Source organism: Acinonyx jubatus, chromosome E4 (assembly GCF_027475565.1).
Source record: "Acinonyx jubatus isolate Ajub_Pintada_27869175 chromosome E4, VMU_Ajub_asm_v1.0, whole genome shotgun sequence".
In the NCBI taxonomy this organism is placed as follows: domain Eukaryota; kingdom Metazoa; phylum Chordata; class Mammalia; order Carnivora; family Felidae; genus Acinonyx; species Acinonyx jubatus.
In genome coordinates, this window is record NC_069395.1 from 16093484 (window position 1) to 16110585 (window position 17102).

At 39.4% G+C, this 17102-nt stretch overlaps 1 long non-coding RNA gene across 1 annotated transcript in view; it reads left to right on the forward strand.

The window, feature by feature from the left end:
- LOC128313002 (uncharacterized) overlaps positions 1-17102 on the forward strand; it is a 64560-nt gene that overhangs the window by 11841 nt on the left and 35617 nt on the right. Inside the window, exons 2-3 of the long non-coding RNA XR_008293077.1 lie at positions 11756-11869; positions 11960-12056. This is a non-coding gene — a long non-coding RNA (uncharacterized LOC128313002). The remainder of the gene's footprint in view (positions 1-11755; positions 11870-11959; positions 12057-17102) is intronic.

The window sequence follows — 17102 nt, forward strand, 5'->3', positions numbered from 1 at the left end:
AGGCATATATGCTAGTTTGAAAATCAGAAATTCATTGTTTTGTTATGTAAAAATGAACACCGGGCTTTCTATGTCTATGTAAGACATGTGGTTTAGCATTACCCATAACATTTATTGAACATCTACTGTATACCTGGTATTGTGATACGTGTTTTACATTCAGGATGTACATTCATCCTCAAAACAGCTTTGAGTAGGTGTAACTTATCAAATGCATCTTGCACAGGGGGAGAGTGAAGCTTGTGTAGAGATGGCAAACATTTGGAGCCAACATTTGAACCTAATCCATCTAATTTCAAAATTCGTAGTCTTAACCACTATGCTGTAACAGCCCTATAACTATGTTGCATACAATTTGAATCCATATTTATAAAATGTATTATTTAAACTTCCCCAGATTACTGTTACTCTTTTGAGCAATTATTTTTCATAAGCATATTTTTTAAATGTCTATTTATTTTTGAGAGAGGGAGAGAGAGAGAGAATCTGAAGCAAGATCCAGGCCCTGAGCTGTCAGTAGAGAGCCCAACGTAGGGCTTGAACTCATGTACCGTAAGGTCATGACCTGAGCCAAAGCCGGACACTTAACCAAGAGAGCCACCCAGGCTCCCCTCGTAAGCACATTTGAAAGTGTTAGGCATATGTTCTGGAGTCCTATGTATTTGGACAGAATGCCAGCAATGCTACTCACTAGATTTTCTTCATCTAGAAAATCGATGCAATACTGGTGAGTTTAAAGACTGTTGTGAAAAACAGAAGCACGTACAGTGCTTATATTTAGTACATACCCATTATGTGGCAGTAATTATTTTCAGAAGATATCTGAAAAAAATCTGATTTCCTTCTATAGACAAACTCTAAGTCAGCAGAGAGGAAAGAAAGACCTGTGGAAAAAAATGACTAAGGCAACATCCTTTGAGTAAAATTAGAACATGTATTTCTAGTACAGGTCTGTTAACTCTGAAATAGTCATTAAATAGATAGCGACAGAATTGTTCATATGAAGATTAGTTTTTAAGTTGCAAAATAATTCCTTACTAAGAGATTCCTAAAATGATACATTTTGAAATTGTAATTTGTTTTAATGCATTCATAATGTGATACAGTTGACATGTTTTGGGAAGTAAATTACATAAAGTGAGATGAAAGTTAAGTGATTATTCCAGATCATCAAATCCTAGTACTTTTATTACCGAATCAAGATTATGCAAAATTTTATGCTATTAATTATCTTGCATATTTCTTTTACCTGTGAAGTTCTAGATTAGTTTATTTCCTGGGGAACACCCTGTGATGAATCATATGTGAATCAAAATTTTACTGAATTTAAACCATTTTCTTGGAAATAATAAGTGTACAACAAATTTAGTAAGCAAGGGCTACACATACGATTAAGGTAGTCAGGTTTGTTTGTATGGTTTGTGTTCTGACTAATTATAGCTATTTCCATTGTGATTTTTTTCAACTCTAATTCTCTGGTATAATTTAAATCTGAGAGTTCCCCAAAGTCGGAACATAAATGTATGTTTAAAAAATCCTCAGTCCCTTGATGAATTTATTTTAACACATCACCTCCTGCATTTCATTACATGGATTAGTCTTTAAAAATGGAGAACAGCTGGCCTTAGCCTGCTGTACAACATTCTCCCATATTCTTCTCCAGGCTAAATAACCCCAATTCCCTCAGCCTCTCGTCCTAAATCCTATTTTTGAACATTTAAATCACTCTGCTGATCAACCTGGCCCTCTTCAAATTTACTCACCTCTCTGTTATGCTAAGCAGTCATAATTCATTAACCAGTTTTCAATCAGTAATAAAGCAGCTGCCACTCACTGTGTTCCCTGCCGTGTAAGAAAGGGCACACAGAGCGGAACAGCCACTGACACCAAAGATGGAGTTGTTTCCAACCACTCGTTGGACCCACACATTGGTTTATATTCATATCTACCCAAATAAAGGTTTACAGATCCGGCACCATGTGCCAAGCCTGTGCGTCCCCTTCATCAGACTTGGGTTGGTACTTACAGTGGTTCTGGCGAAGGATATAGGGTCTGTCCACTTGGTGCTTATATTCCAGTGGGGGAGTCAAATAATAACTGAAATAAACTGTAATTGTTATGAAAAAAATAAACTGTGTCAAGAAGAAAAATAATTTAAAACTTTGAAGAAAGTTTATGCATAGGGAATGATAAGAACTCAAGTGTGGTTATTTCTTTTTGTTGGTTGATAGGTAAAAGTTTAAATCTGGGCGCCTGGGTGGCTCAGTCGGTTGAGCATCTGACTCTGAATTTTGGTTCAGGTCATGATCTTGTGGTCTGTGGGATCTAGCCCCACGTGGGGTGCTGGGCTGTTCTGACAGCCTGCTTCGGATTCTCTCTCTCCTCTCTCTCTGCCCCTCCCGCTGCTCATGCTCTCTATCTCTCTCAAAAGAAACCTAAAAAAAGTTTGAATCTATAAAAATGTAATAATGATGTCGATAAAGACATATTCGTAGAGTGTTCATAGGCTAAGTAATCATGCATTACATGAACCACTGTATATGCATTATCTCATTGAATCAACAGACATATTTTATAAAACAAATACTATTACTAGTCCCGTTTCCTACTGCTAAGCCTGAGGCTCAAAGAGTTTGAGTTTCTAAAGTCATCCAACAACTAAGCAGGAAGGCCTGGAAGCAAAATCAGGTCCTTCTAGAGCTTAATTTCTTAACCCCTGTAATGGTGTTGTTGGGGCAAGAATAGTGAGGGAAATTCTCTGCTTTTTTTCTGTAGCTCTGAGAAACAGTAATTATTAAAACAAAAGCTTTGTCCTTCTAAGATGAGGCTCACTCTTCCCAGAAGTGTATGTCATGACTGTCTTTTGTTACTCAAGCATTTCTTTGGGGGCTTCACCCCATTATCTCTCTCCAAGTAGCTTTACAAAATATTCCTTCCGACTCTGATAGTTCTCTCCCTGATATTATGGAATCAGATTTTCTTGTTAGGGAGTTATATCAGTTCAGTGTCTTAATTTTTTTTTTTTCTTGCATATTCTGAGTTGTTATGGGCCATTTAACTGGGTGTTCTGTCTCTTAATCTGGTTGTTTCAGAATTAACCACACCAGGTGCAACAGCGGCTCAAGATCTTGGGTCTGATAAGGTTGTCTATCTATTCAGGGCATAAGAATCCCATAAGTAGACTCCCATGCTCTGGACGATAGAGGAAAAAAACATGGAGAAAAACCCATGCTTTCATGTCTGGATAGCCAAACCTCCTAGCTAGACCACACAAACTAACAATGAAATTCTTCAAAGGTGTGAGTTTTTCTTAAGTTAGGAGACTATACCCTTAACCATATGATCTATTTAATTTCTTTACCATCACAGTATGTTTAAACAAAGCTTGTGTAAAGATATATGTTTAAAAGAATCACTCTGAGGTAGTTTATCCCCAGGACCATTGGTGGCTGTATTTAGATCATGGACAGTGGCACAGATGACTTCAAGGTCAGGATCTGCTATAAAGCCCTATTCCCTGGTACCCCATTGAAGCTTATTGACTTCTCTTACCTTTCGCTCTGAGCTCTTCTCTCTGCTGTCTTTACCATAGGAACTGCCCTTCCCATATCATTTCTTCTCCCATCCATTGCTATTCCTTCCCACCCACAGGACCTCCCCATCCACTCTTTCCCACAGGCACTGCAAGAGATGAGTTTCACGGGCAAGAAAAGCTGATACTCCTCTTTTACCTGGATGCCTTTCAGAGAAAACTCTCCCTTCTGGCTCTGCTCCTACTCCCAGTGACGCTGACCCTCTTTGGGTGCTTTGCATTTACAAATTGGGCCTGGCTTGTTGTGGATTAGTGACCCTTTTCTGGCTAAATTTATGATATTCTGCTTTCTTTCTGTAGGAGACAGAGTCAGGCTTATTATGTTGAAATAATATTTGCTGCTTAAAAGTTCTCGAAGAGAACCTTGAGCTCTTCAGGGGAAAGATACTATATAAATCCAATAAAGAATGAATACATAAATAATAAGAGGCTGGTCAATGCTGAGTATAGTGAGAAGATTTTTCTTTTCTGCTACTGTGTAAGAGACACTATCAATTACAATTTTCAACAGTGTGGCAGTCTTATTAGAAGCAAAATTATCAGGTATCTCCCTTTTCTCTTGAGGATAAAAGAAGAAGAAATGGGTTTAAGTTGGAGTAGAAGGATTTGGGGCTAGATACAGTTTGTTTCTATGGGGCTATTACATTTAAGTAGATCTGGTCAGTATGTAGGATTCATTTAAAATGAATTAATGAAAATATGGGCCTGCAAATGATGCTGATCCTCCTTTCCACAAGCTTATTTCCATGCTGTGGGATATTGTTCATGTTCTGAATGACTCTTTTGATGAGGAAAGACAACTGTATTGAATTGAGTTTCATTCCTGACTCATGAGTTGAGGCAGCATTGGGTTCTAAGCATAGACTCGGGGCTCAGAAAAAACAGTCCATTTCAAAGCCTTTTTAACTTTGTGAGTTTGACGATTTATTTATCCTCTCAGAAACTCAGTTTTCTCGGGGTGTGTGGGTGGCTCAGTTGGTTGAGTTTCCGACTTTGGCTCAGGTCATGATCTCACTGTCCGTGAGTTCGAGCCCCACATTGGGCTCTTGCTGACAGCTCAGAGCCTGGAGACTGCTTCGGATTCTGTGTCTCCCTCTCTCTCTGCCCCTCCCCTGCTCATGCTTTCTCTCTCTCTCTCCCTCTCTCTTTCTCTCTCTCTCAAAAATAAAGATTAAAAAAATTAAAAAATAAACTCCGTTTTCTCAATTTGAACTTGGAGATGATACCTTCTAGCTATTAGGATTATCAAGCAATTTAAGTTTATTTACTTTATTTTATTTTTTTTTTTTGAGAGAGAGAGATAAGGGGGCAGAGAGAGAGAGAGAGAGAAAAAAATCCCAAGCAGACTCCATGCTGTCATCACAGAGTCCAACATGGGGCTCGATCCCATAAACTGTGAGATCATGACCTGAGCTGAAATCAAGAGTCGGACGCTTAACTGACTGAGCCACCCAGGTGCCCCTGATTATCAAGCAATTTAAAAGAGAATATATGCAAAGTGTCATACATAGTGATTAGCACATGTCAAGTCTGCAGTAACAGTGGGTCAAGTCAAACCTGTAGTCTCATTGGTCGGGTGTCTCTCAATCTCAGATAAGTTATTGAGAACAGGTATCACTTTTCCTTCCTAACTCTCTCCTTTCTCCTCCTCCCTTCTTCCATTGCTCTGAAAAAAAATTAATTGGCCATCCATTAGGTAATGGTCTATTAGGCACTTCAAACTGAGAAATCCATGGTCTGCTAAGAGGTTGGGACAAACATGTAAAGAAATGTTTCCAATAAACTGTTCATAAAATGGTATACTAATTGTCAAACATGAAGAACTCCTAGCCCAAGGCATAGTAGAGGAACTGTGTGTGCTGGTATTATTGGAACTACAGCTCCTTAACATTTTTTCCTGTGGCTTAAATACGGGTGAAATATCAACAGAGTTTCTCAGGACTCTTTTCTCAACAAGTCCTGAGAAACTCTGTTGATGTTTCACCCGTATTTAAGCTCTCTTCTTCTGTATTTTGATGTTGTGACTTCTAGGTTCACATTCTTCATTAGTCCAATTCCTAGCTGGATTTAGAACCAGTAAGAGGGAGATTTATGGTTAAGCATTTAGATTTTATCTAAAACATTTAAAAAATGATAATAAAGAGGAATAAAAGGCACAAATACACCAAAACAAAAGAATGGCACAGATTAGCGGACAAAAGAAGTCAACCTTCTAGGAACTATAAAGCAGAGGATGCATGGTAACTGATTAAACAACCAAGAGAAGCCCGACTGTTTTATAGGGAGTGGGGGCAACCCACAAATGAGCAGATTTCCCCTGCTGAAGTACAAAATTCCAGAAAGATTCTGAAACTCAAATGATCAGACACCTGAGCTGAAACTGGGGTTCATGGTATGTTTTTAAACTTTCCGGATTTCCTCTTCCAACTTCTCACAGTTCCCATTGGCAACAGACCGGACTTTTATTTTCTGGAAAGGGTGAAATTGTAGGGTTTCTTCACTTGGGGCACTGGACACTTGAGGGTAGGGGTGGGACTTGCTATTAAAAGCATAGTATTTTGTATGAGTTTACTCATATAATAAAACCCCATCTCACTGCTTTCCCCATCTTCATACCTTGCATATGGACATCTTGATATTCTTGTCCTCTGTCTTACCTCAACTTCCCAATCCAAGGAGACTGTAAAGCTTCTTTCCCCAAACAGAATACCTAGTTCCAAATGATGCTAAGGGTCCACCAAGATTAGTCATTTTCAACCTTGTCTGCATGTTAGAATCTCCCGGGGGGGAGATTTTAAGTATTCTGAATCCTGTCTCTCACCTCCACTCAACCAAATCAAAATATCTGGGGATAGACTGAACTACCAGTACTAAAAAAAAAAACATTTTTGTAAGTGCTTGTGAGTGGGGGAGGGACAGAGAGAGTGAGAGGATTCAAAGAAAGCTCCATGCTGTGTGCTCAGAGACAGGGGACACTCAGAGTCGGGGGAGGCTCAGAGCTGAGGGAGGCTCAGAGCTGGGGATGCTTGAACTCAGGAACCATGAGATCATGACCTGAGCTGAAATCAAGAGTCAGCCTCTTAACCAACTGAGCCACCCAGGTGCCCCTGAAATAGCATTCTTTTTTAAAATACCCAGCAGCCAAAGTTGGGAAGTATCGCCCCAGAGTGAGGCCCATCAGTCAACAAATCTGATTATTATATGCACCTGCCACTTTGTCTTGAAGGCTTCATTCCCTATCACTAAGCAGTTAAAGAAAATTTTAATGTGAAAGAAACAAAAACCAAAAGAAAAATGACAACATGAAATTCCCAAAAGCAACATAGAATGGAGCCAGACACTCCAAAAATCCATAATGAATTTTAAAAATAAAGATATTGCATATGTGAAAAACAGAACAAGTCATTACACAAGAGATAAAATGAGAGAACAAGATAGAACCTTAGAAATTAATACAATGTTACCACGGGGGGGGGGGGGGAATCAACTGAAGATTTGTAAAGCGAGTTGAAGCAGTTTGTTTCAAAGAGGAAAACTGGTTAAGAAGTAGCTCCACCACATAACCAGCTGTGCAAATTGTAGGCATCTAAACTACCATCTTTCTTTCTCAGTTTCTTTATTTGTACAGTGAGATAATAGTAAGCATTCTGTATAGTATTCTTGTGAGGACTGAATGGGCTAACAAAAGCAACATGGTTAGAACAGTGTGGTATTTTTAATAAGAAGAAGAAAGAAAGAATAGAACACTAACTCATTCCTGATTGTTTCACATGCAACTGAAAAAATGTCCAGAGAATAAGCACAGAGGTCACAGAGGGCCAGAAACGATTAAGGAAATAACATGAAAGCATTCTCCAGAACTAAAGCTTTCACGTTGAAAGGGCTCACTGAATATCGACCTATGAAGTACAGAAAAATAAAATGAAAACAGCAGCACATCATTGTGAAATCTCTCCAGAAGACGAGGGGGAAAAAAGACAAGAGATTCTGAAACTTTTCAGAAGAGAAACACAGATTTACAAGGTTTTAGACTTTTTATTGTTAACCCTGGAAACTGAAAGACAAAGGACAATTATGCACAACTTAGAATTCTATACCCAACCAAATTAGTACAATTTTGAGCATAGAATAAAGGCATTTAAAAGACGAAATGAATAAAAAAAAAATCTGTCTATCCTAGGAGTGCCCCATAGGCTGTGTTACAAGATGGGAAAATAAGATGAGAAACAGAGGGATCCAGAAAGCAAGGGATTGAACATATGGCAAAGAGAGAGTCATGACAAAGTGGAGATTCTTGAGAACGTGTCATTTCACACATATTGGGTATATCTGCCAAATATATTCATAGAAGTAGAATTACTGTATCAAAGGATATATGAATTTTACATATCGACATATTTCATCAAATTTGCCACCAGCAAATCCTGACTTTCTGACTTACTGTCTGACAGGGTAATAGAGTACCCTACTTCACTTATAGCTTGTATTTATATTTTTCTTACTGTGAATGAGGTTAAGCATATTTTCACATTGTTGTGGCCATTTATGTTTCCTTTTCTGAAAAACGTCTGTTCAAGTATATTGAACACTTAGTATTTTTATTCAGTCCAACTAATGTATCCTATAATGTACCAAGTATTAGGACAGCCGTGGAAACATTTACTTTGGAGGAGGGTTGGGATGGAATCAGTAAATATTGAAACCACTTAGCAGTAAATGACATAATGGCTATACAGAAGGTGCTGTTTAGAACCATAGTAGTCTCCAATATTATATTGTAATTATTATGGCTCTGAAGTGATGTTACTTTATTTGAAGCAGTTAATTTTTATCTGGTTTATTTCCTTGTGCAAAAGTCTTCAGTTCATATCTGTTCTGAAATGTGTAAAGCTCGCAGGAGTTAACATGCTGTAAGACGGCTCCCAGCCCTCGTGTCTCCAACCTCCTCACTCCACCTCCTCCTACACGCTGCTCAGCTCCAGCCACACTGAATGCTCATCTACTCCCCTCCCCGCCTCCATGCACCAGATTGTGTCCCACCTTGGAACTTGTCTTCATGCTTCAAGCTCCAACTCCCGTTTGTTGGAATGCCAGGTCTCTGCCTCAGTAGCCTCCTTATCTTGAAGACTGAGCACAGATTTCACATCTCCCAGCATGTTTCTTCTCTCTTCCAAAGTCAAAATTAGATAAACCTTCTACATAATAATTTCCTAATAATAATGTGCTCCTGTCTCTCATGATTTACTTCTATACCATGGAGGTTAAAAGTACCGTCATGTAATCAGACAGATCCTGGGCTTGCCATTTGCTATATTTGAGTTCTGTATATTCTTTAGCAAGTGACATTTTCCTGAGAATCAGTTTCTTCATTTTTAAGTGAGGCTAATAATAATAATAATAATGCCTACATTACAGGGTTGGAGGGAGTATAAAATATAGTACGGTACCCTTTGCCTGGCACATAGTAAACACGTACGTGTTCAGTTCCACCTAGAGCCAGGTCATGGGGCTTTTCCAGGACCACTTTGGTGGTCCACTGCTCAGGTGTTAAGTGATTCATCCTCTTTTATTTATTTGTTGTTATTTATTTTGGGGGGTGGTATGATGGTGTTGGACCATTAAAAAGGAAAATCACAGCGTGCTGCTCAGCCAAACTTGGGGTCACTTACTGATAACTACTGATGACGGGGTCTCACCCAAGCAGCTACTGGAAGATAGTAGTTCCTCAGCTCTTCTGCAGGTTTTGGCTTCCCCTCAGCTGCCAGGTGTTGAGTATGAATGTTGTTCCAAGATTATTATGCTGACCATCCTCCTTTCCTTGTGGTCTCTCTGTCCAGACCTCTTATCTCTGTCTCTCTGATTACGCTTCACACCTGCCTTCTTACTTGTGCCCATGTGGAGGCTGAAAGACTGTTGGAGGCCCAGACCCTTACTCTTCTGTGTTCTCTTTGCAGTCTGTTGAGGGGGTGTGATCTCTGTGATCCACTCCCCTTTTCACCTTTCATGTTTTATTCTCTGGAGTCTAGTTGGAAGATAACAAACAACAATAACAACGACCTTCTTTCTATTGTTTCTTTCTCTTAGTAATTTTGATACAGCAATCTAAATTCTCTCTGTCACAGTGTGGATGGAAATGTCAGAGAAAGTATTAATATTTCAGAATAATGTGTCTTGCTATGCACACTCAGATTGCATATGATTTTAAATTTTATTTATCACAGATGGCTGCTTATTGGTCCATATCTTCCACCAGAACATAATCTACCTGAGGACAGTGACTGTATCGATGACATTTTGCTTTCTTATAGTCAGTGTCTGGCACTGTTGATTGAATGAAGATTCTGCCAAATACTCTAAATGACACTTGAAATAAGAATTTAGATACCTCACTGGCCTTAAAATTGTTTTGTTCACTTATGGTTACTTATCACAAAAAACATTTAAGGGATGTAAGTTTACCGACCTCAACATACCTTTTTAAGTTAGCACGATTTTGATATAATTCTTTTCTCTCAATTTAAAAATTCAATTGCAACAGTTCCCGGGTTCAATATTGAATGTTTATGTTACAAAGTCCAATAACATGCATGTGGAATTTTATGCTCTCGGAGAGTGCTTCTTTATAATGTGCATAGAATTCACCTGGGGATCTTGTTAAAGAATACATTCTGATCCAATGGGCCTTAGATTCTATGTCCCTAAGAAGCTTTCAGGTCATGCTAATCCTTCTAGTTCATGGACTGTACTTTGAAAAGGACTTTGAAGGCTCTAGATAAAACAACAAACAAACGCCCTATGGAATATAGAAATAAAGCAAAAATGATTACAGGTTCTATTATGTGATGTCAGTATGTCATCAAAGAATAAAGGAAAAAAAAACACCCAGTAAAAATAGGAATCATAATGGCAAGTAAATAACATCACGAAGTGTCCAATAACATTTACCGAAACTACACAAATAATAATCACAACATAAACAGTCCCTCTCCCTCTTAGTGACTAGCAGTTGCAAAGTAACTTTACTTTTTGGTGACTGTTGAAATACCTGCTGATTTTGAATTTCATCAGATATTACAGTAAAATTTCAGCAGCCAGCTTACTTGCTAATGTAAGTGTTAACAAACGTCCATTTACCTTTTATAGAAATTCTACTATTACAAATGGCAATTATAAAATTATGGTGATGAAATATTAAGTCCTGAACAATCTGCTATTCTCTTAAATTATGAATCACTTACAGTTAAACTCCTGTATGGACTTAATTGTACTAATGAGAAATAGCAATGTCTACAGTTTTTAGAACAGGATTTAATTTTTAGTTCCAGAGACAATTTCCACTTAAACCAGGTCCTATTAAGAAAATTCAAAGTATCCAAAATCAGGCACAAAAACATATTAGTTAATGCTTAAAGTACTCTATAAACAAGAAATAATTTTTGTTATACTGTGTCATGATTTTTGTGTGTCCTGTGCTTTGGTGAAAACTAGAATATGTTTGCTAAACAATAAGGTGGCATTTGTTTTGTATTGAGAAACAGCTACGGATGAACATCTGAACATTTTGCAGCTTAAAATTTGAATTAATTTAATAGGAATTAAGAAAACTTAAGAAGCTTAAATCTCATAGAAATTGTTCAACAGATCAGGAAACAAATGTCTCCTCTCATGTAAAAAGATAATTTCCAATAACGTTTAATGACTTGAGTAAAAATTATACTGTGTTCTCCAGCTAAGAACCTGCTAAGTTTGTGGGCATACATGCTTGCTACTTGCCCTCCACATTTTCCACATCTGTGCCTTTTCACGGATTCCTGCCTCAACAAAGCAGCAGAAGATTTACTTGATTACATGTGTACTTGCCACTTGAGAGTGTGTGTGTGTGTGCGTGCACACACACACACACACACACCCCCACATACTACCACCACCATTGAAAGGTTACTATTATAGATGCAAATTAATTGAATAAATTTGGGTCCAAAGAAGTAAGGCTTTAAGAAGATTATATCTATTGCTTCAAGTCCAGTAATTAACATTTTTTCTAAACAGTTTTATCAGTGGGGAAATTTGGGGCTACCTTTTACCATTTATCTATTACTTTTTTTTTTTTTTTTTATCTTGTTTGCTTACTATCACATTGAAGTGCACACTGTCCATTCGCAGGCTTTACTTTTCTGAAGGACTTCACTCATCCAGAATAGACTTGGAGACTTGAGGCTGAAGAATAATTATTCATTCTTTTTCAAGTCTTAGGACAGCCGAAACACAAGTCTTAATGTAAGTCATGTAATTTACTTGTTAGAAAGTCCCCTTGGGAGGGACATGGGCATCATGGTAGTGTAAATCACTCCCTTTGACTCTCTCCAGTTTACAGCCACTAGGACATCCATGAGCCAACAAATATTTCTCTGCATAGCCCACTAGGATGCCAGAATGATGCACACATCTGTAGAGCTGAGTGTAGGTGGGTTGGACCTCATGGCGGTGGCGAATCTGGGGGATCAATGGCAGCATCCTGTGGAGCAGCAGCAGTGGTAACACGGATAGCCTCAGTGGTTCTAGGAGCAGTGGTGGCTCGCAGGACCCTGACAGTCTTGGTGCTCTTTGCAGCAGCCATGATGCCTGTGACCTTGGTGACCCCAACAGCAGCTGCTATGTCCCAGACCCCAATGACTGCATAGATCCTGGCGGCTGGTGCCAAAGACCCTGGCGGTTTCAGGAGCAGCTCCTGGGAAGATGCCCCCTCATCCCCACCCAGCAGCGGTGTTCATGCCTGGTGACCCTGCTGACTGATACTACAGAGGAAATTTTAAATATTTGTAAAAAATGCAAGAAAGCATGATCCTATACGTTGATAGACCTCAAAAATGCGTCTATAACAGCAGTTCTAAATAATAAACATGAGTCACAAAGACAGGTAAAATTAACTTCAGTATACTTGAAGAAGATAGAGTGGTGAGGGTGCCTGGGTGGCTCAGTTGGTTAAGCATCTGACTCTTGATTTCAACTCAAGTCATGAACTCACAGGTTGGTGAGTTCAAGCCTTATGTTTGGCTTACACTGACAGTGTAGAGCCTGCTTGGGATTCTCTCTCCCCTTCTCTTTGCCCTCCACTGCTCTCTTTCTGTCTCTCAAAATAAATAAGTAAACTTTAAAAACATGAAAAAAGGAAGATCGAGTGATAACAATTTGGACTTAAAAACATGATTCAAATTATTTCAGGTATCAAAGATTGTATCATCTGGAACAAAGTTTCCCCTAGCAAAGTCAAACAAATAAAATGGCCTTGTGCTATTAGGACTATAGCATGAGAAAACCTATAGTTACATAGGCTACAGTGCTTAGGTGCCCACAGTCTGATGGGACTTGAGAAGAATAATAGCATGGCAACTACAACTATAAGTGTATACCAAATATGCTTTTATTATTGAGTAGGGAATAATCAAATAAGGTGGGAGTAAGGAAGACTTTATAGAGGAGAGATTATTAAACTGGGTCTGGAAGGAGTAATAGACACTCACCAGGGAAGAAAGGAATATAAAACATGGAGGTTTTAATAATAGTTTATATATATTTCCCCCATTGATTTCCTTTTTGCATCTAGTCAATTATCCATTACCCCAGGAATAATAAGGACTATTAAAGCAGAAGGAAGTAGAACAGGGATTATACCATAAATGGTAGTTCATGTATGTATACTACCCATCCAGACATCCATCCATCCATCCATCCACCCATTTATCATTGTGTCCCTACTTTGAAAGAACGATTACTACTCCCAGGTGGATTGGGTTGGTGTTGTTCAGGTGGATAGTGGGGAGTAAAAGCTGATAAGGCACGCTGCTGGAGAAAGCTGGAACGTAACCATTATGATGAGTCAAGATCTGAAAGTAACAGGTGAAGGATTCTGTAAATACAAAGATACTGATCGCTTTCATTCCATCCCATATGCTGCATATGGTCTGCATGCTTGTGTTGCCCCACAGATTCTTATGTTGGAACCCAATGCCCAACGTGATGGATTTAGGAATTGGGGTCTTTGGGAGGTGCTTTTGTCATGAGAGTAGAGTCCTCATGGATGAGATTGGTGCTCTTATAAAAGAGACCCCACAGAGATACCTTCCCCCTTCCACCACGTGAGGACACAGCAAGAAGTCAGCAGTCTGCAGCCACAAAGCGGGTCTCCACTGGAGCCTGACCATTCTGGCGCCCTGATTTCAGATTTTCAGGCTATAGAACTGTGAGACATTGTTTTGTTTTGTTTTGTTTTTAAGCCACCCAGTCTATGGTATTTTGTTATAGCAGCTTGGACAAATTGAGGCACCACACTACTGTCCTTCACACAATAGCTAAGTCAGCACCTGCAGCTTATCAGTAATGAGAGCTGAGAGTCTTCATTGACTTTCTTTTGCCTTCATGGGAGGTTTTCCTGTGATACCCACTGGTCATTTTCTTCGCAATTTTTTTCCCATTGTATTCTGAGGCTTTGCCAAATCGCAACTGAAAGAAAACCCCTTTTCTGAGAGATCCAGACCATTCGCTAATCCCCCTAGACTAGAAAATTGGGCTCCCATCAACCTAGAAGTGAGGGTGGCAGTCTAAGTAGGAAAACTCCCAGCAACCATACGGTGTAAAATTTCTGTAAAATTTAACAAAAATATCAAGAAGTCTTCAGTGCCCACCTTCTCCCATCATCCCTTTAGTGGATATTTCTCTGGGCTCCCATAATAATTTTTGTATGACCCTACTGAAAATTTATCACTTTCTGTCATTTCTGTTGATTTATATGTTTGAATTTCTTCCAAATACCAAATTCTTTGCAGAAAAGCATGTTTTACCTAACTTTGGATCCTTAGAGACTAGCATCTGGGCATTAGGTTGACTTTAAATACATAACCATTGAATAACAAAGGCATGGAGAGAGGATGCCATGTGTGAAGGCAGGAATGGAGCGACATAGCATGACAGAGCAACAGAACAGTAATATGGGCATTTGCAGGAAAGGAGGTTTTGATAGGACAATAGTGAGAAATAATAGCAGAGGAAAAAAAATCAGGGGCTAGGGCATGAAAGGCCTTTTGTATCACTGTGAGAAGTTTGGACTTCACCTGGCATGGAGTCATAAAGTGTTTTTAAACCGCAAGTGATGTGTACCTGTCTGCATTTTAGAAAGGTAACTGGTTGCCCTGCAGATGATGAGTTAAAGTGAAGTGAGGCTGAAGTGTAAGAGGTGGTCAGACTCTGCCCTGAAGCAGGAAATGGATAAGAGGCAATCATGTCACAGCTCTTGAAAGTAGAGTCCACAGGGTTGCCTGGGTGGCTCGGTCAGTTAAGCCTCCAATTCTTGGTTTCCGTTCAGGTCATGATCTCACGGTTTGTGAGTTTGAGCCCTGCGTTGGGCTCTGTGCTGACAGCATGGAGCCTCCTTGGGATTTCTCTCTCCCTCTCTCTCTTCTCCTCCCTGGCTTGCTCTCTTTCTCTCTCAAACAAGTAAGCAAATAAACATGCAAAAAATTAAAAGAGAAAGTGGAGTCAACAGCATTGGTGTGGTGGTGGGCATGGACCCATCTGCAGAGTTGAAGCCTCAGTAGAGCTGCTGGTGAGTGGGAAAAATTCCATGGAAGTATTCGTTTTTTCTGGAGTATGGTGAAGCCTGAGGACTGTCACAGACCCTCCACTAGCCAGATACTACCAGATACACACAACCCTCAGATCTGGGCTCCTTCAACTGGTGGATTTTTGTAATTCCATGTGGCCTCACTGACTGTCACTCTCCTGGCACAGCGCTGGGAGAAATTAAGGAGGCTATTGGGCAGCTGAGTCCACTTACTTGGGTTTAAGTTTACTTGTGTACGTAACCTTTGCACTGTTTGTTGCTTGTTTAATAGGTAAAGTGAAATGACAGTAAATTTAAACTCAGTCTCAGCCTCCCCGGTCTGGATTCACTGCTGGAGCTCGCTAGTGAGTAATTGTGTGGCAGCGGTGAGGACACAAGAATTGGAAATAGCTCCTAGGCCCGTGGTATAAATGACTTGTAGCTCCATTAATTGGAATGAAGCAGGAAGAGCTTATTGAGGGATGGGAATAATGAGTTTCGTTTCCGACATGTGGAGCTTGAAGACTTTTGAGATGTCCCGTTTAAAACCCCGGTCAGTGCAGCGATGATGAAAGTTTCATTCTGGACAGTTTTGTTAGAGGGGCTTCATTTGAGCATACGTGTTATTTAAATCCCTTAATTCTCAAGCTGCTTTCGTTCTTGCTATCTCTCTGCCCCAGTTTCAACTGGAGATTCAAATTAAGCGGTGTGGCATACTAGCATTCCCATGGCAACTAGCCCTTGAATTTGCTGACTGAAACCCTCTCCAAGGCGGCATGGGAACAGTGATGGTCACAACTGAAGAAATGACTGGAAGAAAACTTGAGATGTAGCTACTAGTGTATTAGCTTTGAAGACTTACCACCAGGTTGTCTCTAATAATGCGAGGGATGGAGAATTTCTAACAGAGGACTGCGTAAGCACTTTTCTCTCTGGATCTAAAGAAAGGCTGCAGTTCCTACCTGAAGACTGCTGTTGTAGATTTGTTGCTAAGAGGGATATTTTCAAGTGTTTAAATGCTGGGATAAATAAAGACATGTGATGGTCTTTCTTTTTAGCTTAGACCCTGGCTCTCATGCCTCTCCAGAAGATACTGGGTAACTAATGTTGCTGAACAAAAATGATTTTCGTCAAAGGCCAGACAGGACCCATAGTAGTAATAGAACTTCTTAAATCACCTGCAGCACAGACTAAAGAAACCTACACACAGGCAGAGAACCAGAGTTTCTGATGTTTGGCTGGGGCTCCAGTGTGTGAATTGGTTTCCGTTGCACAAGATTGTCTCTGTAGGTGATTTAACTCTTGAATGCTTATGATAAAAGTAACTCTGTCTTTCTGAAACAAATGGATGCAGTCAATTAGAGTTCTGTGATGGCACCTAGAATTAGAGAAATTAGACCCTCTGGTTGGATACTAGGAAAAACAGATAATGGGTGATTCTTGTAGCTCCCAAAATGCGTGAAGGGTAAGTTACATATTTAAAGGGAAATTTTTTCCCCCTTGATAGTCTGTTCCAATGGGCAGATGTCCTGCAAAAAGACCCAGACAGAATTTAAACTAGAGCTGAGAAGCCAGTTAGAGACTGCTAAGCTCTGATCATATTTTAAAAATATATATGTTCCTAGCACCTAAATCATGTCTGGCAAATAATATATGCTCAATAAATCCCCACTATACCAAATTAAATTTACCATACTTTTTATTGTGCTGTTTCCCTAATTAGTCTCTAAATTATTTTCATTTAGAAATAGATTACTAGTTCCAAAATGCTTATAGAGAGTAGATACTGTGTGTAAACACTTGTTGAGCTTAACTGATACACTTGAGACAATAAAAATCAATTCCTTATTGGCAAATGTAGTAGGTAAAGAGATTTCTCAGATATTCAAAGATCTTATGCAATAACAACTTTTT